Source organism: Myotis davidii, unplaced genomic scaffold (genome assembly GCF_000327345.1).
Source record: "Myotis davidii unplaced genomic scaffold, ASM32734v1 scaffold39, whole genome shotgun sequence".
NCBI lineage: Eukaryota > Metazoa > Chordata > Mammalia > Chiroptera > Vespertilionidae > Myotis > Myotis davidii.
In genome coordinates this window covers 217125-223296 of record NW_006290531.1, presented here as the reverse complement: position 1 = coordinate 223296, position 6172 = coordinate 217125, and positions in this window count along the sequence as shown.

The window sequence follows — 6172 nt, the reverse complement described above, 5'->3', positions numbered from 1 at the left end:
TGTTGGTTATACTATCTCTCACTTGTAGCACTACATCTGTAATATGGAAGACTGGCCACAAGTATTTGCTGTACCGTTTGATCAAAATTTCTCAACCTGAGCACTGACCTTGTAATTATTTGTTGGGAGGAGGCTGTTTAGTATCTGTAGTCTCTATGTGCTACCATGTTCTCAATCAACATATAATAATTGTCAACATTGCCGAAAATAATATTTAGTTTTGGTACATGATTGGCAGAAGTGCTCCCTATATTTTCTTATGTCATGGAGTGTTGGGTGATATAAGCAGGAGAGTAATATTCTTAACCAAATGTGTTCACATCAACAAAATGAAAAGGCAACCTACTGAAAGGAAGAAAATATTTACAAATTACATCTCTGATAAGTGGTTAATATCCAAAATATATAAAGGACTCATACAACTCAACAAAAGGAAGACAAGCAACGCAATTAAAAAATGGGCAGAAAACCTGAATAGATATTTCTCCAAAGAGGACATACAAATGGCCAAGAAAAAAATGCTCAAAGTCACTAACCACTAGATAAATGCAAATTAAAACCACAATGAGATATCACCTCACACCTGTCAGAATGGTTATCATAAAAAAATTCAACAAACAACAAGTGCTGGTGAGGATGTGGAGAAAAAGGAACACTTGTGCACTGCTGGTGGAAATGCAGATTGGTGCAGTCACTATGGAAAACAGTATGGAGTTTTCTCAAAAAATTAAAAATGGAACTTCCATTTGACCCAGTGATCCCATTTACACCATGTAATACTAAGCAGTCATAAAAAAGAGGGATCTGTTACCCTTTGGGACACCATGGAAAGCATGGATGGACCTGAAAAATATTATGCTACATGAAATAAGCCAATTTGAGAAAGACAAATATCACATGCTCTTACTTATTTGTGGAATCTAATGAACAAAATGAGCTGACCAACAAAGTAAGACCTGAAGCATGGACCAGACTAACATACCTCAATGTGGGATTGTGGGGGAAGAGAAGAGATAAACTAAAGAACTTGTATACTTATAATGCATAGCCCATGGACACTGTCAATAGGGTAGTGAAGACCAGGGGGCATGGATAGGGGCTGGGAAGATGGAGGCAAAGAGTGGTGGTGGGGGGAAATGGGAGATATCTGTAATACTATCAACAATAAAAATTATATTTTAAAAAATAATAATGAGAGAGAAACATCATTGACCAGCTGTCTCCTGCACACTCCTTTCTGGGGATTGAGCTGGCAACCTGGGCATGTGCCTTGACGGGGAGTCGAAATGAGATCTCCAGTTCCGCTCAACCACTGAGCCATACCAACTGGACCCTTTGTCACTTTTTAAAATAGAATCTATGTTTTAATTCTAATCTGTAGAAAACTTGTTTGATCCATTTTGTAAGTACACTTGAAATATATTTGATGATAAAAACAACCAACATTCTGCTTTTACTTTTATTAGCATTTATTTTATGCTGAATTTATTCCCAGACCAAAAGTTTTGTTTCTTCAGGGATATCTTTTTCTTGGATGAAACTTCCTCTGTTTAGAAACAATCTACTCCTTTTTAGTAAGGATCATCTCAATGTGGCATGAACTCTGTAAGTTCTACACCACATCTTGGGAGTTTTGTTCACCTGGATGTGCTCAGTGACCAGAGAATGTACATCTATAGCTTAAGTTCAGCATTACTCTGCATTTTAAGCCTGTGCAGCCAAGATTCAGCACTCTTTTGGGGCCACCAGCCCTGTGTCCAGCCCCACTGTTTGCCTGGGCACATTTACCGACAGAATGGCACATATTGCTTCTGTAAAATGGCATCCTTCAGATAGTTGGTGGCTTTTTGAATATGCATATCTTGGTGGCCTGGGCAGTTTCTCGAGTGTTCTTAAAGTGAACACGAAAAGTTGAACCTCTTGATTTGCATGCTTTTGTGGGGTTTTCTGGGTCAAGTCACTAGTGAGCCATTTTCAGAGGTCACCTTTCTTGCTTTACCAAAATTTATAATTTAAGCCACACATTGTAATTAGGTAATAAGAAAACATATTTGTTTTCATACTTATTAAAAATTGATAAATTAATTATCTTAGATCTACATAATTGAATTCTTAACTATACTTAATCCATCTTACAGGATGCATTCCATATTATTTTTACAATATTCCTCAAAATACATAACAATGTTTATTCATTTGAGTGGAAAAATAAAGTCAGAATTTTTCTGACAGAAAGTATGTTTGTTTTACCTAATTGGTTTGACAATAGAACGTTGATAATTAGGCTATATGGTGGACTGTTTCCATAAAAAGTCTGCAGCTCTAGGATTTAGAGAAAAATATATTTAAGAGTGTGATGAGATAAAAGCACTTTTAAAAACTGTACTGAATTTAAAACATTCTAAATTTTCCCTATTCTCATTCAGTATATAGGGTTAAACCTTTAATTGTAAGAATAACAGATAAAAGTGACACTCATAAAATATGTTTTTGTATACTTTTCAGAAATTGAGAAATAAGTTACTTTAATTAATATGTAAACAACTAAAGGCCCAGCACACAAATCATGCACAGGTGGGTCCCTCAGGGTGGCGTGCAGAGATCAGGCCCCAGTTCGCACCCCCAGCCTCGCGGCCCCAGATTGTACCCCCAGCCTTGCAGCCACACCTGGCACCCTGCGTTGGCCTGGTACCGACCCCTCACCTGCTCCACCATCCCACCTGTGGGGTGATCCATCAGGGCCAGGTCCCTGCCTGGCTCCCTCAGCGCCTGGGAGCTGGATGGCGGCCCTGTCCTCCACCGCTGGTCACCGTCTACAGGGTGATCTGTGGGGCCCCCACTTGCACCCACCTTGGCCTAGTGCTACCTACTCACCTGCTTCACCATCCTGCCGGGTCCCACTCTCTTTGAGGCCCATCCAGGCCAGCAGTGCCTCCACTGTCGCCAGCACGGCGTCACCAATGCCCGCCATGTTCCGCTCCGCCCCCTGGTGGTCAGCGCACGTCATAGCGAGCAGTTGAACTCTTGGTCCCCTTCCTGGTCCAACTGTTCAAGCAAAAACCCAAGGGGATAATTTGCATATTAGGCTTTTATTATATAGGATTCTTTCCGAAGTCAGGTAGTTTCTAATAGTTTGCTTTCAATAAAATAGATATAATAGAATTTGTCAGGGAATCATCAAAAATAATTTTGGGTAATAAACAACTGAAATTCATATAGCATAAAATTCACCATTTTAAAGTGTACAATTCAATGGCTTTTAGTATATTCATAGAATTGTGCAACCACCATGATAATCAATTTTAGAACATTTTTATCCTCTCAGAAAGAAATCCTGCACATTCTTCAGTCAGCATTCTTGGCCACCCTTACGATTCTTTTCTCTGCATTCTATTGGCAACCACAAATCTGCTTTCTATTCCTATGGATTTGCCTATTCTGGATGGAATCTTAAAACATATGATCCTTTACAAGTGTCTTTTTTCATTTAACATAATATTTTCAAGGTTTATCCACGTTGTAACATGTATCAGTATTTCATTTATTTTTATTGCCAAATATCCTATTGCATGAATATATTGTAGTCCCTCTTTATTTGTGGGTATGCATTCCAAGACTCCCAGTGGGTGCCTGAAACTTAGATAGTACTGAACCCTAGCAATATGTATGTTTTTCCTATACATGCAAATCTATAATAAAGTTTAATTTGTAAATTAGGTGCAGTAAGAGATTAACAACAATAGCTAATAATAAAGTAGAACAAGTATAATAATATACTGTAATAAAAGTTATGTGAATGTGGTCTCTCTCACAGAATATCTTATTGTACAGTACTTCCCTTTTCACATTATAGAAACACTTTATGACTTCTCTTTGGCATATCATAGCACTACTACTCTTGTGCCTGGGTAGGGAATGTACAAGCATGGATACACTGGACAAAGGAATAAATCATGGCCTGGGTTGGACAGGGCAGGATGGTATGAGATTCCATCATCCTACTCAGAATGGTGCACAATTTAAAACTCATGAATTGTTTATCTCTGAAATTTTTCATTTCAAATTTTCAGACACCAGTTGACCTAGGGCAGTGGTCGGCAAACTGCGGCTAGCGAGCCACATGCGGCTCTTTGGCCCCTTGAGTGTGGCTCTTCCACAAAAGACCATGTGCAGGCGCACACGTTTCTTTTGAGAGCCAAATTTTTAAACTTAAACTATATAGGTAGGTACATTGTTATTAACTTAATTAGGGTACTCCTAAGGCTTAGGAAGAGCCACACTCAAGGGGCCAAAGAGCTGAATGTGGCTCGCGAGCCGCAGTTTGCCGACCACTGACCTAAGGTAACACAAACCTCAAAAAGCAAAACCATGGACAAAGAGGGACTACTGTACAATATTCGATCCATTTATCAGTTGCTGGACATTTGAATCATTTCCATATTTTGGCTATTATGAATAATACTGCTATGAACATTCTTGTACAAGTTTTTGTGTAGACCTAAATTTTCCTTTCACTTGGATATATATGACTAGAAGTTGAATTACTGGATCATATGGTAATTGTTTAAACATTTGAGGAAATGCTAGACTGTTTTTTAGGAGGCTGCACCATTTTACATTCTCACTAGCAGTGTATGAGGGGTTCTAACTTTTCCATAATTGTGCCAACATTTGTTATTATCTGCCTTTTTTATTATGGCCATCCTAGAAGTTCTGAAATGTTACATCATTGTGGTTTTGATTTGCATTTCCTTGATGGCTAATGATGTTGAGCATCTTTTCATGTACTCAATAAAAGATCCTCAAGTATAAAAATATCCTATATAATAAAAGCCTAATATGCAAATCAACTGAATGGCAGAACAACCAGTCACTATGATGCACACTGACCAACAGGGGGCAGATGCTCAATGTTGGAGCTGTCCCCAGCTCGCAGGCCCCAGGCTAGCCAAGGCGGGTGCCAGTGGGGGGCCCCCAGATCACCCTCCAGTCGTTCTGCAGAGGGAGGTGACTGGTGGAGGTTGTGGGGTGATCAGGGGGCGGGGCTGGCCGGTGAGCAGGGCTGGGCCGGCAAGCAGGCAGTGCCAGGCCGGCCACGGTAGGTATCAGCAGAAGCCCCCCGACCTGATCACCCCGCCAGTTGCCCCACAGATCAGCCCTGACCGCTGGCCAGGCCTTGGGACCCTACGCATGCACAAATTTTGTGTATCGGACCTCTAGTTTACAATAAATGTTAATATTTACAAGTCACTAGAACTCAGACTCTTTAAAATTTTTATACTTAAATTCTCCAAAATTCTTTACTATATAAACAAAGGAATATGATAATCAATTTTTCTAGCAAGCTACTTCTTCCTGTTCTTGATCCCCACCAAAATGCCCTTTCTTGTGGATGGGAGAGTGGGGTTGAACAGTCTTAATTCCTTAGAGCAGGCAGGAGTTTTCAACCTGGGCTTCTGATAGTTTTATGCTTTATGAAATTGCATGCTAGGCCTTTCTCTTGGATACCAACTACTCTCACCTTGGTACTGTCATCTGTCTGTTGTATGTATTCTCCCAAGAGTTTTCCCATCCCAGGATTTAGGGCAAGGTATAGATTCCAGTCTTTCCATTATACTCTAATGGAATAGAGTTAAACAAATTTGAACCTCTTTTTCTTTCTATTCATTCATTCATTCATTCATTCATTCAACAAATACAGTGTGCTCCTAACATTCCAGGTACTATTCTAGGGGCTAGAAATGTAAGAATGAACAGGCATACAACATCCTTTCTCTCTTGATGTTTCTCTTCTAGTAGAGGAAAATTGTGAAATAAATAAGAAACGAACAAGGTTATTTCGGGCAGAAGTACTGTGAGGGAGATAAAACAGGGTGATATGACAGTGAGTGTTATGAACAAATGGAGTACTTCAGAGGTGGAAGGGTAAGACTCTTTAATGAGCTAACATTGTAGCTGAAGCCTGAGTGTTGAGAAGTAGCCAGGAGGTGAACACAGATGGTGCAAAGGCCTTCAGCAAGAAGGAGGTTGGGTGTTTCTTGGGCTTGGAGAGTACGGAGTAGGAGAGGTGAAGTTGGAGATGTATTTTATCCCAAGTGCCATGGTAAGCCATTGATGAGTTTTACAACAGAGGTGATATTTTAAAAATAAAAATCCTCTGGCTACTGTGATA